Genomic DNA, 12,546 nt, shown 5'->3' with positions numbered 1-12,546 from the left:
CTAAACTTTTTGCCCACAGCCTACGTGTGTGAACACCAAGAGAAATCATGTGTCGAGATTCCAACAATGTACAAAATGAGAGCTATTCGATTGTCCACACAAAATATTGAAAATATTGAAAAACAACACCAAGGAAATTAAGGCTACAGTGGTTGGCATCAAAGGGGAAATAGGTACACTGAGTGACTTCATGGAGGAAGCCGAGGGTTGGGTCATGGCGCTGGAGAGCACCGCTGATACATCAAAGAAACAAATTGAGGCTCTCCAATGGAAATGGAAAAATTACAAGACCAGATGGATGATTTAGACAATGGAGGACATTGCTGCAATATCAAAACACTGGGTATACCGGAGCGGAAGGAGGGAGAAGATATGATCAAGTTTCTGCAGTGTGAGATTCCCGTTATGTTGGACCATCGGTTTCCGGTACCGCTTGAGATCCAACGGACTCACATGATACCGACCGGCCCTCCTAGGGGAGCCCAGAGGTACGGAGACCTTACAGGGCCCATTATGATCAACATGCTCCGCTGCCAGATGAAAGAGGAGATACTGGGAGTGGCCAGGGAGAAGGAGCACATCTCTTGGCAAGGAGCTAAAACAATGTTTTTTTCGGATTACAGTAATCCCTTGTTTTTCACGGGGATTTTGTTCCAAAAAGAGCCCGTGATAGGCAAAATCCGTGAAGTAGAAACCTTAATTTTTTTATAATAATTATTATACAATTACATACTCTATGGACATTGAACAGAAAGAACAAACCATTTTAAAGGCTCAAACATTTGTTTCACAAATAAAAGTACTTTAGAAACATTTTTTCAACAAATAACTTCTATGCTGTACTGTCAAATAATAATTTTAATCATCAATGTGAACAGAAGGCTTCAAATTACGGAGATTAGCATCGCCCACCGCGACCCGAGTAATTGGATTATACGGGAGAAAATTTAAATGATTATGAAAAAAATACAAAGTACAGTCGGACAAATAGTGACTCAGGTGTATTTCATTTCTCTTCAGACTGAGTCTCTGCATCCTGACTCCGCTCTGCAGTATTTTCTTCTTTTGAAGCGTGCAGGGTGCAGGTGTGTTTGTTCGGGAGAAGAACATAGTGATAGGCAGTTGTTGTGGCTCTTTTTTCTTCTTTGCAAAAAGATCCTTATACACCGACATGCCACCACCGATTATGTTGGAAAACTGTAACGTACACCTGTAATGTTTTTTTTTCCTGCACTCATTAATCCACAGAGCTAATGCAGACTCCATCCTTACCATGGTCTTATTGCAGACAGTTGCAACCCTTTTTGCCTCCTTATTAAAACTTGTTGCTGCTGTCGTCCTTATGTTTTTTTCTTCCCTCTTTATGGAACGAACGGAAGATTCATTAATTCCGTAATGCCGACCTACAGCCGCATAGCTTGTACCTTCCCTTAGCATGTCCAGAAGTTTAACTTCATCTGTGATAGATAGCATCTTCCGCTGCCTTTTGGGTCCTGCCGCAGGTGCTTTTGTCGGTCCAGAGCGTTTTGTCAACATTATGGGTTTTAGAGAAACTTGAAATTGCAAGAGAATTTGCACGTACGTAATGTACATTTGGCAAGCTGTTTTACGTACATGTACATATTAAACTGCAACGTTATTGACGCACAGGTGGAGAAGAAGCGGAGTGACTTTTTAGCCAATCAGAATGTAGAACACAATGCACGATGCAAATCCGTGAAGTAGCGAAACCGTGAAAAGTAAACCGCGTTATAGCAAGGGATCACTGTACTCCAAAAAATTATGAACAGGAGGATCTCCTACAATCTAGTGAAAAGGGATTTAAGAGCCAGAGGAGTGGAGTACAGTGCGCCCTCACGCATCAATGCTCGCAACTTCACCTCATTGTGGATTTTTGGTTGGCAGTCACGTGATACCGTACGCATATTCTATTGGCTGACGGCATCCAGAAGTGCACTACGTTCCGTGAGTCTCGGACCTACATGAGGCACAAAAGTGAAACAGTCGATAGGAGTGTGGGAAAAGGTAATACAGATAGAGGGTGGTTTAATATCAGTACGGGGAGAGTCATTATTGTTTAAATTACGGTAAACAAGATAAATAGTTTGTCACTTGATCACAGAATTTGTTAATGGTTCCTGGAACGCATTAACTACCAAGAACGAGGGTGCACTGTATATGCTCCGGTTCCCTGCTATCCTGGCAATTAAACATAACGGTGCCCGCTATGGATTCAACTCACTTGACGAAGCGTCAGAGTTTATCAACAAAAAGATTGCCGAAGAAGTTTGACTCAAATGTATAAGGACTGATGCCAGTGTATAACTAAAAGAAAGGGCTCCCTATTCGTTTAAAAAATTGTTTGTTCATATTAATGCATGGACACTGATGTAGTATTTTCTTTTTTTTTATACATTGACGTTGTGATATGAGCTGAATATTAAACCATGTAAGCCCCATTATACTAACTGCTGTCTCAAACATAGAGTCACACCAAAAAAATTTTATCAATTGAGGAGTTTATATAAATATTGAGTGATGGTTGGGCAGTAAGTCGAGTTCGAGTGACTCTCTCCCGGGTTTCCAGCTTTACTAGATCTATGGGTTTTTTTTGTGTTGCTCTGTTCCAGCTTGTTAGTTTTTGCTGGGACAATTTGTGTTGTGTGCCATTAAATGGCTTCTTTTATGAGTTCTATTATTACTACGTTGGCTCATCCTCACAGCAATATTTTATACACACAGTACAGACAGGATATATAATTCCTTGGAGATAAAATGACCACTGCAGTCGAAATAAAATTATCCCGTTGGAACCTGAAGGGGCTTAATCATGTCATTAAAAAGAAGAAAATTTTTACAATATCTGAAGACCTCTAAAGTTGATATAGCCCTTGTCCAAGAGACACATTTAAATACAAATGAATCGCTAAAACTCAAATGTTCGTGGGTGGGACAGGTGTTCTCCAGCCCAGGAACTGGTAATAGCAGAGGGGTTTCAATTCTAATTAATAAAGCGGTTCAATTTACTGAGAAGAAAGTAATTCTGATGGTCGCTATGTGCATGGAAACTGTTGGATACATCAGTCATGCTTTGCAACATATATGCACCCAATTTGGATAAGCCAGACTTCTTTCATAATCTGTCAATTTTTTTTTTTGAAAATAGGTAGTGATCAAATAATTCTGGGAGGTGACTTCAATCAAATTTTGGACCAACATTTAAATAAATCCTTACCTAGGACCAGGACAGAGTAGATCAGCCACTGTCATACGGTAACTGGTCTCCAATTTAGGTTTAATAGATATCTGCAGACTGATGCATCCAGACAGGAGAGGTTATTCATTCTTTTCTCCCCCTCATTATGTTGATACAAGAATTGATTATTTTCTAATTTCTCAATCATTAGTAGATTGCTCTATAAGTTCTGACATAGTTAACACTGTATAGTCATTTCAGACCATCCACCAGTTTATCTCTGCTGTCCTTCTGATGTACTCATTCCTGATCCTATCCATCCTGGTCCCTCCCACAGAGAACCTCAGCATCTTCATCTCTGCTACCTCCAGCTCTGTCTCCTGTCTTTTCCTCAGTGACACTGTCTCTAGACCAAACAACATTGCTGGTGTCACCAGTTTTGTAACCTTTCCTTTCATTTTGGCTGAAACTCTTCTAGCACACCTGACACTTTCCTCCACCCGTCCCATCCTGCCTGTACAAACATCTTCACCTCTTTTCCACAGTCTCCATTGCTCTGGACTGTTGACCCTAAGTACTTAAAATCCTCCACCCTTGATCTCTTCTCCCTATAACCTCACTCTTCCACTTGGGTCCCTCTCATTCACACACATGTACTCTGTCCTACTGCAGCTAACCTTCATTTCTCTCCTTTCCAGGACAAACCTCCACCTCTCTAGCTTCTCCTCCACCTGTTGCCTGCTTACACTGCAGATCACAATGTCATCTGCAGACATCATCGTTCATGGTTGATGATGATAATAAAGAAGAAACTTTTTTTTTTACAAAAACACTTTAATTACACTCAATTATTTTACAATCTTACATAATATAAAAAGTGCTAAAGTGCTTCAAAGTACAAAAAAACATAAATAAAAATAAGAACTATTTAAAAATCAGTGTATTACATTGAGAAATTTGCAAATGTAAGTTGATTATCAACTAAAGTGCATAGGATATTTTTGTGGCACCAGATTTTCCTAAAGCTGTTCAGGTCTTTAGTCATTTTATAAAAACCAAACTCTAGTTGTAAATGACATCTGATGTTGCAACAAAAAAACTGCAACTGCTTTTTGAACTATATTGTTTTCAATTTTCTTCTTTCTGGTCACATAAATTGCTAGTTTAGCTTCACCAGAAATGAAATTTAAAAGCTGTTTTTTCAATTTGCTTTGCTGTACCCAGCACCATAAATACAATTTCTGATATTAAAACTTTCACTGAACAAAAACATTTTTTAAAAGAGTGAAGAACACTGCAAGTCTCTTACACTCACTAAAAACACGAAGGACTGTCTCACGAAGGGGACAGAATGGCCACTGAATTGACACAGCTGTTGGAGGGTCAGGGTCTTGGTTCTGTAAAGTGCTGTCAGCAGCCCAGGTGTGGCTCCACTGCAGACATCCAGCCTGGCAAACTGTAACACACAAATAAGATAGATAGATAGATAGATAGATAGATAGATAGATAGATAGATAGATAGATAGATAGATAGATAGATAGATAGATAGATAGATAGATAGATAGATAGATAGATAGATAGATAGATAGATAGATAGATAGATAGATAGATAGATAGATAGATAGATAGATAGATAGATAGATAGATAGATAGATAGATAGATAGATAGATAGATAGATAGATAGATAGATAGATAGATACTTTAATAATCCCGGAGGAAATTGTACATATCCACTGATCAGGCATTACATAACGAATAAATACTGGAAAAACACCAGGAGAAAAAGAAACACTGACATCACAGGACATACCACAAGACATACACTACACTAACAAACACATGCAGCATTAACAGGACTTATATACTAAACTATTACTAAAATATAAACAGTATGAAATTAAAATGTAAACAGTATAAAATTAAATTAAAATATAAACAGTGTAAAATTAAATTAAAATATAAACAGTATAAAATTAAATTAAATCTGTTCAACCATGTGCTGACCTCGCCCCTCCCCCCCACTCCTCCTGATAGAGTCATTGTAACCTCTGATGGCACGGGGCACGAAAGAGGACCTCAACCTCTCTGTGGAGGTGCTGTGTGACAGCAGTCTGCTGCTGAAGGTGCTTCTCTGCTGGGAGAAGGTGGTGTGCAAGGGGTGCCTGGTATTGTTCATGATAGCCTTAACTTTAGACATGGTCCTGCTCTCCAGAAGCGTATGCACAGAGTCCAGGCTCAGACCAACCACTGAGCCCGCTCTGCAGATGAGTCTGTTAAGACGATCCATATTTATTTTCCTGGCCCCGCCCCCACAACACACAATGCCGTATGACACATTTGATGAAAAAAACACATTTGATGAAATTTGATGAATGCACATTTGATGAAAAAAAATGTTATGCTGTTTCCTACATGTTTGCTTATATGTTATGTTCACTTATAAATGAAGTCCATATAAATCTCCTTCTGAAAAAAAGCATCGAAAAAATTTTGAGTTGAGATACGTAATCCTCCATTTTTTGTTATAGTAAGACAAGTGTGGTATCGTGCAATACACTCCCCATCTAGCAGTAGCACTGCACTACTGTATTGTAATGAGTAGCCTTGAACTTGCGAGAGAGATCAATGCATGAATATGTGAAGTAAACACGTTGTGAATCTTATGGATTGTGTCTGTCCTGCAATCTACTTCCCTCCATCTACATTCACAACATATTGGCGACGGGAATGGCTTGTATTGGAATCTCACAACCTCCTGCTTTGCTTGAAACCCCGGGTGAGCCTACAATGTTGTATATGACGTTGATACAGATGTTCTAAAATTACCTGCTAGCATTGACTAATAATGACATGCCGGACAAACGAAAGCGCGCACTACTGCTTCACTGTTTAGGCACAGAAGGCCAGCGAATTTTTCCTTCCCTCCCTGACACTGGCACTTCTTACAAATCCGCCTGTGATGCACTTGAAACTTTCTTTGTGCCGAAGGTGAATGTCATGGCTGTAAGGAGCAAGTTCCGTCAGCGTGTACAGAGACCTGGCAAAACGACAGTATAGTATTGAGGGATTTAGTAGTTAACTGTGACTTTGGTACGTTTGCTGATGGTATGATTAGGGATCAATTCATTGAGAAGACGTCCTCTATGAGGATCAGAGAACGCTTGCTGTTGGAAACGGACTTAAAGCTAGAGAACGCGATCGCTATCCATCCATCCATTTTCCACCACTTATCCGTAGTCGGGTCGCGGGGGCAGCAGCTTCAACAGGGAGCCCCACACTTCCCTTTCCCCTGCCACATCCACCAGCTATGACTGGGGGATCCCAGGTCGTTCCCAGGCCAGTGCTGAGATATAATCCCTCCACCTGGTCCTGGGTCTGGCCTGACACCATGGTGTTAGTTATGAACAATCCGTGACTAGCACAGAAGTCCAACAACATAACACCGCTCGGGTTCAGATCAGGGAGGCCATTCCTCCAAATCACGCCCCTCCAAGTGTCTCCATCATTGCTGACATGTGCATTGAAGTCCCCCAGGAGAACAATGGAGTCCCCTGCAGGGATCCCTTCAAGGACCCCATTTAGGGACCCCAAGAAGGCCAAATACTCTGAACTGATATTTGGTGCATATGCACAAATAACAGTCAGACTTTCCCCCCCACAGCCTTAAGTCGTAGGGAAGCGACCCTCTCATCCACCGGGATAAACTACAACACAGCAGCGCTCAGCCGGGGGCTTGTGACTATCCCCACACCCGCCCTGCGCCTCACGCCTGACGCAACTCCGGAGTAAAACAAGGTCCAACCCCTATCCAGGAGTTTGGATCCAGAACCGAGGCTATGCGTGGAGGTAAGCCCCACCAGATCCAACTGGTAACGCTCCACCTCCAACACAAGCTCCGGCTCCTTCCCCGCCAGTGAGGTGACATTCCACGTCCCCAAAGCCAACTTTTGCCGCCCGGGTCTGGTCCGTCCTGACCCCTTGTCATCACTGCCACCCATATGGCAGCGCACCCAACCCCATCAGTCTGCCCTGCGGGCGGTGGGTCCACAGGGGTGGGAAGAATCCATGTTGCCTTTTCGGGCTGAGCCTGGCCGGGCCCCGTGGCAGACCCGGCCACCAGGAGCTCGCTGACGGGCCCTCCGTCCAGGTCTGGCTCCAGACTTGGGCCCCGGGCTTCCTTCGGGCAGGGTCACATTTTTCCCTTTCCGATTTGTCATGGGATCTTCTGAACCATTCTTTGTCTGGCCCTTCACCTGAGACCTGTTTGCCTTGGGTGACCCTAGCAGGAGTACAAGACTCCCGACAACATAGCTCCCAGGATCCTTAGGGCACACAAACCTCTCCACCATGATAAGGTGATGGTTCCTTGGAGAGAAACGCGATCGCTATTGCTACACAAATCGAATCAGCCATAGCAGAAGCTAAGGTTATCACCCCTGTGCACGTTCACGATGCTACTGTGAAACTCATGCAGCCGAGAGGTGACGGTGCACACAAAAAACATCGGGGCAAAGGCAAGTCTCAATCCACAGTTCAACACAAAACCTGCTACTGTTGTGGATCCAACTCTCACCTAGCAAACTACCCCGAATGCCCTGCTAAAAAGGCTAAATGTAATCAATGTGGAAAAATGGGACAGTAAAGTGTGCCGCAGTGTAGTCCCTATGCAATCAGTGCGTGAAGTTGTTGTTCCAGACCTTACCGTGTTGCATGTAGCCCCTACAGCTACAGTCTCAAAGCACCTTACCTGTACAGTTGCTCTTCATGTTAAGGATGAACAGTCTCTTAATACTGAGCTGCTTGTGGACACTGGTTCAGCTGTCTCCATTCTTCCAGAGAGCACCTACAGACAGTCTTTCATGCACGTGCCTCTCTCAAACCCTACTGTACGCATGGTGACCTACATGAAGAAGCCAATTCCAGTACTGTCTTCAACTTACTGCCACATTCTGCAACCAGAGCGCACAAACCGACTTCTACATCGTTCCCAATGGCAAACCACTGCTCGGAATGGACCTGTTCACTGCCCTGCACCTTCACATCCAAGATGGGCAGATTGCAACACCTGCTGCATCCGTGGTGAGTCACACTGTCAACGCCACCAGTGATTTAGGCGTTGCCATGGTTTTATACACAGAGTTAAGGTGCGTGCAGATGTGCCTCCAGTCCAGCAGAAGCTACGCAGACTCCCATATGCCGTGCGTGACAAGGTGTCGGAGGAGCTGCAGTGTCTGGAAACCGATGGCATCATTGAGAGAGTGGACTCATCTGCCTGGGTGTTGCCTCTGGTGGTCGTGAGCAAGAAGACAGGTGACCTTTGTGTTTGTGTGGACTTACGTGAACCTAACAGGGCTGTGGTGATCGACAGTCACCTGCTGCCACACATTGAGGAAGTTTTCACTGAGCTCCGTGGCGCTACAATGTTCTCCACGATTGACCTACAAAATGCATACCACCAATTGCTGTTACATCCAAGCAGCAGAGATCTTACAGCTGTTATAACGCAAGATGGACTTTTTCGTTTCCCGCGGGTGCCTTACGGCCTGGCCTCAATACCCAGTGCCTTCCAACGCATGATGCCTCAAATCCTGGCTGGTCAAAAAGGTTGCAGTGCTATCTGGACGACATCATCGTTAGTGGGGAGACGCCTGAAATACATGACACCAGATTGAATGCCGTTCTTCACTGCTTACAGGAGAGTGGACTGAAGCTCAATGCTGAAAAATGCCACTTCAGAAAGACTGAGCTGTCCTTCCTTGGGCATCTCATCTCTGCTTCTGGCCTTCATCCAGACCCTGGCCACGTACTGGCTGTGGTTGAAGCTCCCCCTCCACATGACGCTCAATCTCTGCGGTCTTTCCTAGGCCTGACTGCGTGGTATTCAAAGTTCATCCCCAACTATGCAATGCTTGTGGAACCTCTCTGTGCTCTAGTCAGACAGTCTGCTACTTTCCACTGGTCTGAGGAGGCGCAAGCGAACTTCTGCAAAGTAAAAGAAATCATCACTACCAGCTCTGCACTTGCCTTGTTCGACCCTTCCCTGCCAACTGTCGTGACAACAGATGCGTTAGACTATGGCATCGGTGCGTTGCTGACACAAATGAAAGGCGACACTGAACAGACCATTGCATTCGCTTCAAGAACACTTACTGCATGTGAATGCAACTACTCAACAGTTGAAAAAGAGGCTTTGGCATGCGTCTGGGCGACTGAAAAGTGGCGTACTTACCTCTGGGGCCGTCACTTCACTTTACGGACTGATCATAGCCCTTTGACCACTCTACTCACAACCAAAGGCCTTGGCATGAAAATAGCTTGCTGGTCTGCTCGCCTGCTGTGTTTTAACTACACCATCGAATACAAACCGGGCCATGAGAATGTTACTTCAGATTGCTTGTCGCGCTTGCCTCTTCCCATCACAGATGACCACGAGGAGCTGGAGCTGGAAAAGGTGGCTGCTGTGTCCCCTGAATTCGCTGCAGTCACAGCTGACGAGCTCTCCAGTGCCTGTGATGCATGCCCTGTGCTACAGCAAGTGCGACACTACATGCAAAAGGGATGGCCTCGTACTGCAAAAGGCCTTGACCCCCTAATCGTGCCATACTTCCGTGTGCAGAATGAGCTGGCTGTGCAGTGTCATTGTGCGTGGCACTCACCGTGTTGTCATACCGCAATAGCTACAGGAAAAGATGATTCAGCTTGCTCATGCTACACACCAGGGGATCGTTCGCATCAAACATCGACTGAGAGACTTGTACTGGTGGCCTGGAATGGATGCCGAGGTTGAGTCCGCCATCAAATCATGCGCCACCTGCCTGCAGCACGATAAAACTGCAACCACCCGTACTGCCCCATTACAGCCTACCCCAACTGCAGCCTGGGAAAAGGTTGCTGTGGACGTTGTTGGTCCCATTCACACCGCGCCTGCTGACTGCCGCTTTTCCATCACTCTCATTGACTATTACAGTCGATGGCCCGAGATTGCCTTCTGCTCAAATGTGACTTCTGCCTCTGTTATGAATTTCCTTGCCACTGTGTTCAGCAGAGAGGGTAACCCACAGGAAATTGTCATTGACAATGGCCCTCAGCTCGTGTCAACTGAGTTTGAAGCATTCCTTAATGACAGGAACATCCAGCAACGTCGCAGCTCTGTGTACTACCCACAGGCAAACGGTGAAATTGAGTGCTTCAACAGAGTCTTCAAGCACGGCCTGCAAACCACCACCATCGAAGGTAAATCACTGAAAGCCTTCTTTACTGAGTTTTTACACACAGAGCCACACCACATGCCGTGACTTCAGTGTCCCCAGCTGAACTGTTGCATGGTAGACCACTGAATACCAAGCTTCACATCACAGGTCTGCACTCCATGCGCTCCTGCACTGAGAAAGCCAACATGCTACAAAACATCCAAAACAGACAACAGAAGTCAAAACAATACACAGACAAACGTCGTGGTGCAAAATCATCAAGCTTCCAGATCGGCTCTGCTGTCCGCATCCACAAACCTGGACTCATTGCCAAAGGACACTCAAAGTTTACCCAACCACTGACAGTGGTAGCCCAAAAGGGTCCTGCCACCTACTTGCTCTCCGATGGAAAAGTGTGGAATGCCTTCCACCTTGCCCCCTCTTCTTCCACCTGTGCTGCTGCTCCAGCATCACAGCCTGCAGATGCTTGTCTACTGCCAAGTGACCAAGGTGCTGAGCTACTTGAACCTCAAACTGCGCCCTCACCACATCAGTCTTCCATTGTACAGAGAGTACGACATGCTCCCACATGGCTTCAGGATTATGTGACTTTATATTATACTGTTTATTTATGACTTGTGATCTTCATACAGTGTGCTTACGTTCACAATGTTTACAATAGGCCTATGGCTTATCTTTGATAAATACTTACCTTTGATAAATACTTACCTGCAATTTGGTAATGAGTTCACAATGGTTACAAGGCTTACTTTACTATTTGCTTTATTGAGATTGATAGTATAATTCCTTACAATATTGCTTATCTTTGATAAATAATTACCTGCAATTTGGTAAGGAATGTGAGATTAATGTTTTCTATTGGTTGATACTTACCTAAGAGTTATTGCTTATTTTACAGATTAATGCTACTCTATTTGTTATTTCTAGTTGCTAATAGAGTAGATTCTTATGTTACTGTTCGAGGTTTATTCTATGTGGTATCATGCAATATACGCCCCATCCATCCTTCTAACATAAGCTTTGAGGAAGAACCGGGAGGCTGTCATGCCATTCACCAACAGCAAGGGCTTCACTTTTGCTCCAGTTTACCCTTGCAGGGGTTAGAACGTTGAATAAATTAGTTAAAACCACTAAAACATCAACATCCCTCTGGTTTTTAATAACAACATCATCAGTATAGGCACATAAAAGAATGCTCTCCTTAAAACCAGGTCAAATCAAACCATTGATGCTTTTGCGGATTTTGCAGAGGAGGGGTTCTAGGGACAGTGCACAGAGCATCCCAGACAGAGCACATTCCTGGTGCACCCTGAAAGGAGCACACAAACTACCATTAAACTTCAGTATACTTTCAACATAACTGTACAACACCTATATCTTGGCAATAAAACCGGTGCTGAACCCAAACTTCTCCATTGTTTTTCAGAGGAAGCTGTGCTCAACACGGTCAAAAGCCTTTTCCTGATCTAATGAAACGAGACCAGTATTTATACCCAATGACCTGGAAACCTCCAAAACTTCTCGAATTAGGTAGACATAGACTGGGCACACAGTAGGTCTGATCCCAGTCATTGACCTGCTCCATAGCTACCCTCAGCCTGGTAGCTAAAGCCTTGGACAGAACCTTGTGATCCGTGCAGAGCAGTGACACAGGGCACCAGTTATTAATGTCCTGCAGATTGCCTTTGTTAGGCAGGAGAGTGACGACAGCCCTCCGGCAGAACAGCGCCACAGTGCCCAAGGCCAGACTTCCATTAAACACCTCCAACACATCACATGCTAGAGTGTCCAGGAAAGCTTTATAGAACTCCACTGTCAGAACATCAATGCCAGGAGCACGCCGTCCCTGCATGCTCTACAGATCAAGCTGTGAGTTCATCTACGTAGAGATTTGAGGTAGCTCTGCACAGAACTCCTCCAACAGTCTGGTCCTCCACGTACTCACTGCTGTACAAGGATGAATAAAAACACAGCTCGCCTTCTAATCTGTCCAGGCTGTGTCAGACAGCAGGAAGTGGATCACATTGGTCTGTCAATGTTTCTTCTCCAGGCCGAAGAAGAAGCTAGAGAGAGCATCCATCTCTGTGATGTTCTGAACCCTGGATCGGAGCGGTGGACCCTGTATTTTAGTATCTAA

The sequence above is a fragment of the Antennarius striatus genome, chromosome 23, assembly GCF_040054535.1.
Source record: "Antennarius striatus isolate MH-2024 chromosome 23, ASM4005453v1, whole genome shotgun sequence".
Taxonomy (NCBI): Eukaryota; Metazoa; Chordata; class Actinopteri; order Lophiiformes; family Antennariidae; genus Antennarius; species Antennarius striatus.
This window is presented reverse-complemented; position numbering follows the sequence as displayed.